Genomic DNA, 13,079 nt, shown 5'->3' with positions numbered 1-13,079 from the left:
CTGGCAGCCGGCGCGGCCGGGTCATCGCCGAGGCGCGGTGCGGTGGTAAACACGTGGAGGCTGTGGTGCCATCTGTCGGCCGCCATACGAGGTTCGGACTCGCACGCGGCCGCTAGTCCGATCACTGTCCGACCGGGGATATTTCCAGGCGTGTTGACACGTATTTGCTTACCACAGATCAGGTGTTCACATACGAACACGTTGTCCCAGAAGCGCCGCGAATCTGTTCCGCCAGGCTCGCCGGCCGGTGTCACAACGGAGCACGTGACTCATACCACACAGCAGCCCCCCGACCGCACGAGGCCGCGCAATGCCCGGGTGTCGTCAGGAGTATGCCGCGGCCGACAGTCACGACTTAGCCTCACCGCAGTTCCTGATTCGGAGCGAGATTCGCCACACGCTCCGACAAACGGCCCCTGTGATGGGTCAAGACCCGCGACGGCGATGAAGTGTGGTAGACGACTTGATGACTTTGTGGGTGGTGACGTGAGTGGCCAGAGCACCCCTAACCTCTTGCTTGTCCTAATATCATATCTCTGAAATGGACCAACCATGGCCAAACGAGCCCAACCCCGACCTGCCTAAGCGTTCTGCCGGCTTGTGCCACTGGACTACACCTCACACACGGCACCGCTCCCGCAGCCTGGCGGTGTTCTGCCACCTCCCGACAGCGACACGCGCGGCCGCTGCTCGCCGCGCCGGCGGGTCTCGCAGCGGGGGCTCCGGCGCTCGGCGCCGGGCGGCACTCACCCGACCATGCGGTGCCCGGCGCGGCCCAAGCGAGGCCACCGTGTTGGAGCGCACCATGCCGATCTGGGGCCGCCAGCGGCGCGACGCCGCCCGGTCCAGGTCCTGCGGCTTCAGGACGCGCGGCGGGCGACCTGTCGGCACAGGGCAGGTCAGCGAGACGGAACACACCGGCGGACAGAGACCGGACCCCGGGTGACAGACCTGGGCGAGGGCGGGGTCAGACCAGGGCAGGTCAGCAGGACGGAACGCGCCGGGGGACGGAGACCGGACCCCGGCGACAAACCTGGGCGAGGGCAGGGCAGACCAGTGGAGACCAGCTGGCGGCGGTGGGGACACCGAAGGGAAGAGCCGTGGCTCCGCGGTTAACTCAGGTCAGGCAAGATGGGTGGATGTGGGTGAGAGAGGGTAGGTCTGTTAAAGCCAGTGGAGACCCTAGAGCATCGGGGCAAAGCGGGGATAATGGCCGACAAGGGGCCTGAAGCCAGTCAGGTCAGTCAGACAGATCTGCATATCACTGCCAGCAGAGTCAGGTCAGGATAGGGCAGACCGGGGGGCGGGCTTAGGGGAAAGTCCAGCGTAGGCGTGGGGGCAGGTCAGGCCAGGCCAGCCGACGGGGGACCTGTGAGGATGCAGATCAGGGCTGAGTGCACAGGACTAGCCAGCCCAAACTCTGGCGATGGCACGAACACAATGGAAATCCCCGCCGGCGCCAGAGACGGTAGCAACTATGCCCACTCGTTGCGTTCCGGAAGACGGATTTCAGGACGATAGACAGCGGTCACCCAACGCAGACACTCTCCATCGGCCGAAAAAAGACACCGACGAGACCGCCCTCCCCATGAAAAGCTACACGTCACGAGTTAAACGTTGCCACGATTACCCCGACTCCAACTCAGCAATTATGATCCTGGTAGTGCAGTGGTTAGGCAGCGCGTCTGGGAAACTAGAGGTACGGGGTTCGACTCCCCGCGGCGCCCCGCCCTTCCTGCCTGGGTGACGGGTAGCCGACGCCACATAACCTCAGCAGCCGACTGCGTCGTGAAACGCCAATGACCACCCTACTTCAGCTTGCTCCGTACTGTACACATACACACTGCTGTACCGTGACTGGTCCTCACTGGTCCACGCACGGCCGCAGCCCCCCCCCCCCCCCCCACGCCGGGGTGTACGTACGTGGCGCCGGGCAGTTTGACGGCCGGGAAACACGAAGCTCTGCGGAAACTGCGGGTCCTTGTAGCGGCACCTGCGGCAGACCAAGACGGAACGCGTCAGCGCTTACCACTGTCTGCCACGCGGCGCTCCCACGAGTCGGAGAGGAAACATACCCCACTGAACCTGAACCGTGAACCGGATGAAGCATCGACACTCCCCAGAAAATCCTCTGCACACAGCGGAATAAAGCCACTGGCTGCCGCAGCGCTGGGTCACACGCCCGCGCGAACTGCACGCGTCGCGCGCGGTCGGCGTCGGAGCCCGCCGAGCGCCTGCCGCGAGAGCAGCAGCCGGCCCGGCGGCGGCGGCGGCGTCGCCGGTAGTACTCACGTCACCACCTGGTTGTTGCGGAGGCTCTTGATGAGCGGTACGGGCGAGACGACGTCGGCGCCCTGCTCCACCAGGTCGTCGGCCGGCATCAGCGCGCCCGACATCTTCTGGAACAGCTCCGGGTTGGCCTCCAGCGTCTCCTGACGACGGAGCGAGCCAGTCAGCGCGACAGGGGCACACAGAGTGGACGCGAGTACAGCTTTTCGCTTCGTCGCATACGGCCCTTGAGGTGATGTACTCCTGTTGGGACTTTGATGCGGATCAAGGTACAACAAAACAAATGCATTAATGGACGCCTGTGAACCATGCGAAATCTAAAGCACAGCAAAAGTGACGAACGCATCGCGCGACAAATTTTCAACGAACAAGCTCCTCACGAAAACGATAAAGACAAGCGACAGCTTACGCTCCACACACTCCCGTCCAGCGAAACACAAAACGTGCCAGAGATGCACACTCCCGTGCCCTCACACTCCGACGCGGCCCCAGCTGCGCCTCTCCCAGCGCTCTCACCGTGCTTTCGGCGTACATCTGGTGGACCACCTCGAAGCCGGCGTGGCCGTTGCGGATGAAGAGTCGGTCGGTCGCCGCGCACGTTTCGGCGCCGCTCGTCGTCGGTGAGCAGGTGGTAGACGGACTCGAGCGCCGCCTTCAGCCGCACCTCCGACACGAACGGCAGCAGCGCCACGCCCTGCCACGCGAACTTCTTGCCGTTCAGGTCGATCTTGAAGTCCACCGGGTAGAAGTCGATGATGGGCGAGTGCTGCGGGCGGGGCCGGGCGTCAGCGCGGGATGGAGGGGCCGGCCCGCGTCGGGAGCGGCTGCCGGAACCGGACGGTCACAGGGCCACTTGAGGACAGCCGACGATCTCCGCATGGGGTGTCGAAAGGTGGGGTGGTGACGCGGTGTATCGTCCCAGACGACCCATCCGTATCAACGTTCAGCACGTTCCATACGCCACACAACCCAGTATTGCAGAGCGTCCTCAACCGGCCTGGTCTACTTCCAATTATTTATTAACTTACCAGGCAAACTGGCGGGACGGGGTTCATCTTACCCCATCCCTTCCACTGGGATCTGCCACCCGAGTTCCAAGCACACGATCCAAGCCAACATTAACAGAAGATACGTCAACATCAGCATCTGCTAACCCAGTCTTCACCCATCGCCATCCCCAGTCACATCCGCTGCCACATCTCTTCGGTCCCCACCCCTGGCCTCGTCAGTGGCGCGCCCCTCGTGCCCCGCTCCCGCCAGCCCGCTGGCAATCGTACCGGGTCCATCATCAGCTCGCCCCAGGGCTCGGGCACGTGCGACCGGCTGGCCGCCGGGAACACAACTCATCAGCTGCTCCAGCGGCTTGAACGGCGCCGCGAGCGTGAACGTCGGGCGCATGTCGCCGATGTTGATGAAGTCGGAGGCGAACGGCGCGTAGTGGTACGGGAAGTACCACTTCCAGGAGGCGCAGCCCTGCCGGGTCGGGGGTCGAGGTGAGGCGGCAGCCGGCACACCGACGCGGTCGAGGCGCGGCCCGGCCAAAGTACGCAGCCAAACACGACACAGGCACGTACAACAGCATTCAAATAATCCCTTCTCCAGGGATTTCTCAATGAAGTCCTCTCCACGACAGGAGGAAGTCCTTCTACACAGCCCCACCACTGGGCGTGAACAAACGACACCGGGCACTCAGCGGCCTCGGACGCGTCGTTCAACACCGGCCGAGCACGCGCGCTCGCCCCCACAGCCGCTGGCACCAGGCCGGCTCCGGCCGCGGTCACTGTACCTGGTTAGTAGTAGCGCAGCACCCAGCAGAGACCGAGCACGTACTCCGCGCGCCAGCTGGTGGCGGAACTCGATGTTGTCGGCCATGACGTCGAACTTGGACTCGTAGTACCTGCGCGCGGCCCGAGGCGGCGGGTCACAGGGGGGGGGGGGGGGGAGGGAGGAGGCGCTGCGTCGGACACGGGGCGGGCGCCATCACACCACCACACACGGGCGCGGCTCATCAGGCCTGTCCGCCCGTGCACGACCTCCCAACGAATGGCGCAGAGGGACTCACCACGAGCTGGAAACGCGGGCTGGTGAGAACATGCCGGCACTTCGACAAGCAGTTCATGGCATAGAAGGCAGCTACCCAAAAACAAAATGATACAGGTAGACGTTCGCGCAGCCACTTTAGTTCCAATGCAGAACAAATGTGAGCCGGTAGCCTCAGAGTGCGACACGGGAACGTCGTGCGTTGGATGGGACGGTGACCTTTACAGCGTCAGTATGGGGGGGGGGGGGGGGGGTAGGCTGTACGCTCTGACCTGTCCTTGAAGCCGTCCTCCCAGAGCCGCACCTCATCCGGCGTCTCCTCCTCGCTGTCCGAGTCGTGCGAGCGCTTCTGGCCGGCGGCCGTCGCCTGCGGCACGAGACACTGATGTCAGAACACTGCGGCGACGTGGGACCGACTCTGAGGCCTCAGCATACTCAGAGGCCTCAGCGCGCCCAGCGACAGCCATCTCAGTGGACCAAGCCACAGCCATCTCAGCGGACACAGCGACAGCCAGCTCTCGTTAGGCCGTGGATCTGTGACACAGACAAATGGTCCTACAGAACAACTGCAACACATGCAGTAAACTAATGAGTGACAAGAGGACCACTCAAATCATTTGAGCAGAAAGATGACTCAGTGACTGTGACCAATCAGCATCTCGTTGATGAAATGCGTCAAAGCACAAGTCAGCCGGTCGAAAATTTCTACAAAGCTCCCATTGGCCGCCATACAGCAGTCACGGACCAACCACCGTGGATCAGCAGTACACCGATGTACAGCCACGGCATCACACTACCTAGACAAAGACTGGTAGGCCTGAAAAGAAGCCCAGCCTGCCGCATCGTCCGTCCCTCGCCTCTACCGTCCGGTGGTTCGTCCCCACCCCACGGACCAACTCCCTGCACCACGCCCTCCCAGCGACCACTCGGCACAGGTCGCACAAAGAAGCCGCCGCTGCTGGTCGCGGCTGCCGGCACACACTCACGCTGTCGATGATCCTGTTGTTCTCCGGCTTGAACTCGGACTTGGCCGCGATCTGCTCCATGAGGATCTGGTAGGCCTCCTTGCGAGCGTTCTCCACCGGCTTCACCGCGCCACCCCACCGCCTGGGGAGGCGACACTACATCAGCGCGTCAACCGCACAAACTGGCAGGCTCGCTCACACGACAGCCGTGGCGGTGACACCGAGCGCGCCAGCGAAGGCCGACGCTGTACAAACGGCGGCCGGCTATCCGCCAGCGGCGACATCGTATGCCACGCCAGCAGCAGCTGCACAACCACCATCTCGGCAGCAGCTGCACACCACCATCTCGGCGGCAGCTACACACACCACCATATCGGCAGCAGCTGCACACCACCATATCGGCAGCAGCTGCACACCACATCGGCGGCAGCTGCACACCACCATATCGGCAGCAGCTACACACCATCTCGGCAGCAGCTGCACGCCGCATCCCAGCAGCAGCTGCGCAACATCATCCCGGCAGCAGCTACACACCACATCTCGGCAGCAGCTGCACACCGCCATCTCGGCAGCAGCTGCACACCGCCATCCCAGCAGCAGCTGCACACCGCCATCTCGGGCAGCAGCTGCGCACCGCCAAACACGAGACAGCGGCGCGTCAGCGGCGCTGACTGCGCGGCCTGCGGCGACCGTCCGCCGCGCGAGAGCCGTCGGCGCCCCACCCGCCACGGACCTGTGGCGCGAACTGGCCGCTCTGTATGTGCTGGCGCTCCTGCTCGGCCCGCTTCTGGCGGCGCTGCGCCTTGTTTGCGGTTGCGGAACGAGATCTCGCGCCGCTGGCGGGACTTGAAGATCTCGTCTTCCATCTCGCCCAGGTCCTGCATGATCAGCTGCACGCGCTTCAGGTTCACCCGGCCGCTGCTGGTGAGGAAGCCCTGCGGCCGGGTACACACTCGGTCAGCTCACGGACGGGGAGTGTGGAGCCGCATGGGCAGCGCGGTATCCGGACCGCTGCTGGCGAGGAAGCAATGGGTGAGGAGGTGGTGGGTGAGGAGGCAGTGGGTGAGGAGGCAATGGGTGGGGGGGGGGGGGGTGGTGGTAGTGGGCTGAAGAAACAGTGGGTGAGGAGGCAGTGGGTGAGAAGGCAGTGGGTGAAGGGCAATGGGCGAGGAAGCAGTGGGCGAGGAAGCAGTGGGCGAGGAAGCAGTGGGTGAGGAGGCAGTGGGTGAGGAGGCAGTGGATTAAGCAACAAATATTGGGGAAATAATCAGCCAGAAAGCAATTGGTAAGGATGCAGTTGGCAAGGATGCACTTGGTAAGGATGCGGTTGGTACAGATGCAATTGATAAGAATGCGGAAAGTGAGAAAGCAGTTAGTGAGGACGCCCTACCGCCTGTAGCGCGGTGGGGTCACCTCGCACCAGGTCGGGTAGATCGGGGAACGAGTTCTTGCGTCATCACATATCGAAGGACGTGACGAACGAGTTTCGCTGAAAGCGAGCATAACTCAGTGGAGCATGCCGTGCTAAACTGAGAGATTTATGTTCAATTCTTGCCTTCAGCAGGTGTAAATGCTTCCGCTTTCACCGCAGACCAAAAGACACTCATGACTGTAGCAGCCCGTTCCCGCAGAGATCCAGTAAGAGCCTCGGCACAACACGGCCCCAAGTTGGCAGACCCCGAGGTCGAGCCGAGCGGGGCCCCGAGCGGGCTGCGTGGCCGGGGCCCGCTACTCCGGCCCGGCACCCACCCCGGTCTTGTAGACGGTCTGCTTGTAGAGGTTGACCAGCCGGTCGATGGCGCCCTCGCGGATCTCCAGCGACGGCAGGTGCGGCAGGAAGTCGTTGCCGACGAAGAAGCACATGAAGACCCAGTCGTCGATGGCGCGCTCGAAGTCGTACTGGGGACGTACGGGAGGGGGCGATGAGCGGCGCGTCGGTCAATGGGCTGAGCTTGCACCGCCACAATACATATCACTAACAAGTGCCTCACACCACGTGGTCGTGGTCACCACCAAGACCGCCCGCAGTTTGCTTCAGTCATCCGCAGTGAGGGCAAGGCCCGATGGATACTACAGAACCCGGGCCCTACACTGTGGTACAATCTGACGAGGGATACGGAGGATGCCACTAAAACGGGCGCCTCCTCGATCAGTCATCGTTCAGCTATGCTGTTGGTAGCGATCTGAAGCCGTCTGTGGTACTTCAGGGAGGTGTAGTTTGCCTTTAATAATGTCCTTGCCATTAACTGAAATGTTCGCTTTATCCATTGTACACCTATTCATACCATCATGGGTCTTTGGATACACCATTAGTCATCTAAATACCTGAAATGTTCGATATGCCGATCGTGCACCTATTCATACTATCACAGATCTCTGGACAAACCGCTAGTCATCTTAAGACAGCAGACGACTGACAGAAAATGATATCACCAGCCCACATTTAGCTGTTCGGCAGCGACAAGTACGAACATGCACCCCGGAATGTCCACACAGCAACCAGCAGTCTTCCCCTGGGTGCATGCCAGCCCAAGGAGCGGCTGACCGCTCTCCCGCCGACCTGGCAGGTTAGGTACCGACGTGGAAGGGCAGGCACCGACCTAGAAAGGTACTGGCCTGGAAGCGGAGGTACTGATTTAGAAGGGCAGGTACTGACCTGGAGGAGCAGCTCCTGACTTGTCAGGACGAGCGCTAACCTGGAAGAGCAATGACTGACTTGGAAGGGCAGACAGTGCCGTGGAAGAGGACAGTTACGGACCTATATGGACAAGTCTTGACCTGGACGGGCATGTACCGATCTGGAATATCAGGTTCTGATCTGCAAGGACAAGGCTGACCTGGCAGAGCAGCGACTGACCTGGAAGGGCAGTCTTTGACTTATAAGGCCAAGTACTGACCTGAAAAGGCAGGTTGGGCATCTCCAGCTCGCGCTCCAGGTACTCGCGCAGCACGTTCAAACCGCACGAAGATGTACTGGGTCTCGGCCACCACCGGCATGGCGATCTCGTCGTGTTCGCCCTGCTTCTCGCGCACGTTGCCCACGCACTCCTTCATCTCGTGGCCTGTCGCGCGGGCGGCGGCGTAGGCGTCACACAGGGTGTAGGCGCCCTATTTCAGCCGATGTCCCCAGAAACCTGTCCACTGACCGATCTGTCCGCATATCTCCTCAGACCCTTGTCCACAGATCTCCCCAGAGCCCAGTCCACCGACTGACATGTCCACAGATCTCCCCAGAGCCCTGTTCACAGATCTCCCCTCCTCCCCCCCCCCCCCTGTTCACAGATCTCCCAGACCCTGTATCCACAGATCTCCCCAGACCCTATTCACAGACTGGTATGTCCATAGATCTCTCCAGACCCCTGTCCACCGACTGATATATCCACAGATCTCCCAAGACCCCTGTCCACTGACTGATATGTCCACAGATCTCCCCAGACCCCTGTCCACGATCTCCCCAGACCCTATTCACTGACTGATATGCCCAAGAATCTACCCAGACCACTGTCCATCGACTGATATACCCACGGATCTCCCCAGACCCCTATCCACAAATCGCCCCAGACCACTGTCCACAGATCTCCCCAGACTGCTGTCCACAGATCTCCCCAAGCCCCCGACCACTGACCGATCTGTCCACAGATCTCGCAGGGCCGCGGCTGGTTCGGCTTGAACTCCTCGCGGATGATGGTGAAGTTCGGCTCGTGCGTGGCCAGGCCCAGCATGATGAGGTCGGCGTCGGCGCCGCACAGCACGTGCTGGGTGTTCGGGTCGTGCGCCGGACTCGCTGCGGAGGTGCTGAGGTCAGGTCGGTGTGCCGGCACTGGTGCGGTTGACCAACAGCTGAGGTCTCGATAACTTCGCCGTGGATCCTCACCAGTTTGTTCAGCACGTGATGCGTGCTCGAGATCGGCACATTCTGTGCACACACATTGGCGAAATGGCGCAGAACGGGGCGGATTTCCCGCTCGGAAAACAGACTGGACGTCGAATGCTGTACTCCTAAGGTTTGATTCCTGCGCTAGAAAGACGGACGCAACGCTAACTGCTCCGACGGACGCAACACAAAGTTAAACCAGAACATCACAAAGGCATCTTCTACTGTAGATTAGTTCAGCCTGATCTTGTTGTTCTAGCTTTGATGTCCCTGTCATTGGTCCAAAACTCTGTGATACTGATCGACCAATTGAACACAGGCACATCATTTCCACATATTCCGCAGCATACATGCCGCGCTACACGCGTGCAACATTTATCTGTGCACGGTGCAGGATCATATAAAATGCACTGAGGAAATAAAACGAACTAGCTATAAACTGTAAGCTGTACGCTCTAAAGACACCGTTTTCATTGAAAGCTGAAATACACAGGGTTTCAGCTTTTTGTAGAGTCGTTACAACAGTAATTTCGCCTGTAGTGAGGGGGAAGGCAGTACGAACTTTGGCAGGAGAAAGGGGGAGGCATCCATCAAGACCAATATGTGGCAAAACATCACCTCTAAACCCCACCCCATCCTACCTCTAAGCAAAAGCCTTACCTTATCTTACACCAAACCCACTACTGAGCATAGCTAATTCCTCCACCCCACGATCAACCCCTTGCCCCCCCCCCCCCTAACCCACGAATCAACGGCGGGCTCCGGACCCGGCGGGGGGGGGGGAGGGAGGGTACGCGGGCCGGCGACGGACCTCTCTGCCGGCGGATGTAGTCCATGATCTTGTGCTCCCCCTCGCCGGGCACGTTGGCGTCGGACAGGATCACCTTCAGGTCGCGCCAGCCGGGGTCGTTGTTCATCCGGTCGTGCACGTAAAAGCACAGGCACTTGCTCAGCCGGTCCATGAAGGGCGTGCCCTGCCCAGCGGCGCATGGCGAGGTCAGGTGAGGCCGGGTCACCCGGCGGGCCCGTCGGCATCGGTCACGGCAAAAGGTAGGAGCCGATCAAGTACACAAGTCATACGAGGTTCACACAACGGTGGCTTCTATGGTGTGAGGAACGGAATCACATCCTCGATGTTCGACTACAGTTAGGGTCAACTTCGCTGAAAGTGCCGGAAGATTACGAACCGAACAGAGCGCAGAGGCGAAGGGATGCCGAGTGTGAGCTCCGAAACACCGCGTAAGTTTTCTGACCCCGGCAACACCAGCATCATCACTCAAATCCACGCGAAACGAGGTTTCGAGATCGCACCTATCCTTGTCATTCACGGCTGGTCATTGCACCCATTGGCGTCTACCACCCGTCCGAACCAGCACACCAGCGCCACCGTCACGCCCGTTCGTGTCCACCGCTGGCCGACCGACCCTCCGCCCCGCTCCGCCCTCACTCACCGGCGTGATGCAGTTGCTGTCGAAGTGCTCGCCCTTGGGCTTGTCGGGCGGCACCTCGACCCCCTTGCTGCGCAGCTCGGCCTTGATGCGCGCCATCTCCTCCAGCTTCTCGCTGGTCTCCTTGCTGGCGCGGAAGCGACGCGAGCGCTGCTGGTTCATCTTGGCACGCGGCGCCTGGGGCAGCGGCCGGGGCACGCGGTGGGGCACCGTGGCGGGGTGGCGGAAACAGGGCGGGAACGCGGCGCAGCCGGCGGCGGAGCACATAACAGCGTGGAAGAACCGGACGGGACCATGGCGCTCAGAACCCGTCGGGCAGGGAGCATTGCACAGGCACAGCGGAACAGCATGGGGACACACAACAGGAGCATGACATATAGCAAAGGGCATGGAGAACAGAACGGAAAATAACACATATGATATAAACACGGAATACAGGACTTGCGTGTGGCATGCAGCAAAGGGAAAAACATGAAACACGACACCAACTCAAAGACCGTGCCATTGCACACCGAGACAACCCGTTTTCCCTAGGGCCGAATCGCATCTCGACTGCCTGTCAGCATAACCAGAACACAATGCAACACAGGAGTACGTCCACGGGCGGACGTGCAATGTACAGCTGCATTAGCTAGCACAGGACCGCAACGGTGACCGGAGGCGCTGGCCCACATCGGCTATCGGACTTCCACACCCGCCCATGAAACAGCCAGAGAGCTGGTGCGGGAACACGTCGAGTTCAATGCTCCCTACAGGGGTTCCCGGCCGGGGGAGGGAGACACGCACCGTCCCGTCAATGGCCATGTAGAGCAGCTTGCGGGGCCGCACGATCGCCATCATCTTATCGATGGCCTCGAAGATGGCCACCATCATCTCATCCTCGTTCTTGGGCGCGGGCCTGCGGGGCGGGGGCGTTGGGGTTCAGAGGCGGCGCCACCGGCGAGCAGACTCTCCGCGGCGCGTGTGCGCACATCGTGGCGTGGTCCAACCCACTCCTATGCCCAATAATGATGACACCTCGCGGTCTTCTATCAGTCTACCCAGTTCCTCGTCTGATCTGGCAGCTGCAACTTCAGCATGGTTAAGCCCTGTTTTGGGAAGTTTACATGTGTTGTTTTGGGGTATGTGCCATTTGGATGAACACATCTTTGCCACACAGTGCACACAATTACTTCAGTTTTGGTCAAGCATGTCAAAAAATCAAACCAACAATAACAATGACAAAACAATTTCACATTCATTATAATGCCTCTGCCACCACCGCAGACCATTTTCACTTCCCACACACCATGCAACACGTCAAACAACATTCTCACATCGATGGAAAATCAGTGCCAACAAAATTACTTTCAATACCCCAAAACATGTCAAGATATGCTTTGCAAGCCACCAGGCTCACTTACTTGTCCTCTGGATGAGTGCAAGGATGGATGATGCCATTCATGTCAAGGTACAGGTTGTCAAACTCGATGCCATTAGGATTCTCTTTGCTGATGTCAACAGGGATCTTGACCCCAGTTGACTTCGCCAGGCTGAAAGCAAACACACACCCCATTCAAAGAGATGACTGGCACACAGGACCTAAAATTAGTCCTAAATGCAGTCCAGGTGAAGTTGAACTGACTAAGAAGTGAAATGGACAACTGAAATATTAATGTTTCAATGATACACACTAACAGATATAGAGCCAGTTAACTGCAGCCCTCAAACTCAAAATCATATGTCACATCAGCTCCTGAACACAAGCATCCTTTGACCTGGTTCACAAAACTTTAAGTGATTTATGAAAGCATTGGTCTATCCTCACAACTACACCTAGCACCACACATCCAGAATAAGGGCTTTGCACCATTTAAGCACACTAAGTAAGGCTACAGGTTGAACTAACCAAAACAGCATGCTTTTAAACCATATATTACACACATATAGGGGAAAAGATTGGCCACCCTACCTCAGATTTGGACTTTTGTGTCACTCAGGAGTTTGGTGAGTGATGGAAACTATCCCAACTGAGAAGCTGAAAACTGGCTTAACTCAAGCCCCACTTTGAACAACTAAGCCCAAATATGTGCCATAAGCCTGGAAACTGCTTTATAGATAAAGTGGGCACATTGCACATGTGCCTTTACATGACATATCCTGAATTTGTCCTCAATTCCTCAATTCTTACCTGATGTAAGTTCCTGCCATGCAATGGAAAGGCCGTGCTCATCCATTAAAATGAGTATTCATACTCACCTTCTCTTGAATACAGTCAACATGACTGATGCATACTTCTTAGATAACCATCGAAGAATGCTGGAACTCCCATTGTAGCGGAGAATGAACGTATTCTCTGCCACTAATCTCTTTGTCCGTGGAAGTAACTTTTCAAATCCTGGAAAAGGGTTTCTCATTTTGATGATGAACACAACAAAAACAAGGTGTGCTTACCAGCAGTGCTCACCAGTACCTTTATATTCT

The 13,079-nt window shown here is 59.0% G+C and overlaps 1 pseudogene; it reads right to left on the bottom strand.

Moving 5' to 3' along the window:
* Positions 1 to 361: 361 nt before the first annotated feature.
* On the bottom strand, positions 362 to 12,877 carry LOC119101364 (5'-3' exoribonuclease 2 homolog; annotated as a pseudogene).
* Between the last annotated feature and the right edge of the window lie 202 nt (positions 12,878 to 13,079).

Source organism: Pollicipes pollicipes, unplaced genomic scaffold (assembly GCF_011947565.3).
Source record: "Pollicipes pollicipes isolate AB1234 unplaced genomic scaffold, Ppol_2.1 Scaffold_2555;HRSCAF=2994_pilon_pilon_pilon, whole genome shotgun sequence".
In the NCBI taxonomy this organism is placed as follows: domain Eukaryota; kingdom Metazoa; phylum Arthropoda; class Thecostraca; order Pollicipedomorpha; family Pollicipedidae; genus Pollicipes; species Pollicipes pollicipes.
The sequence above is the reverse complement of the archived record's forward strand: the minus strand, read 5'-3'. Positions and strand labels throughout refer to the sequence as shown.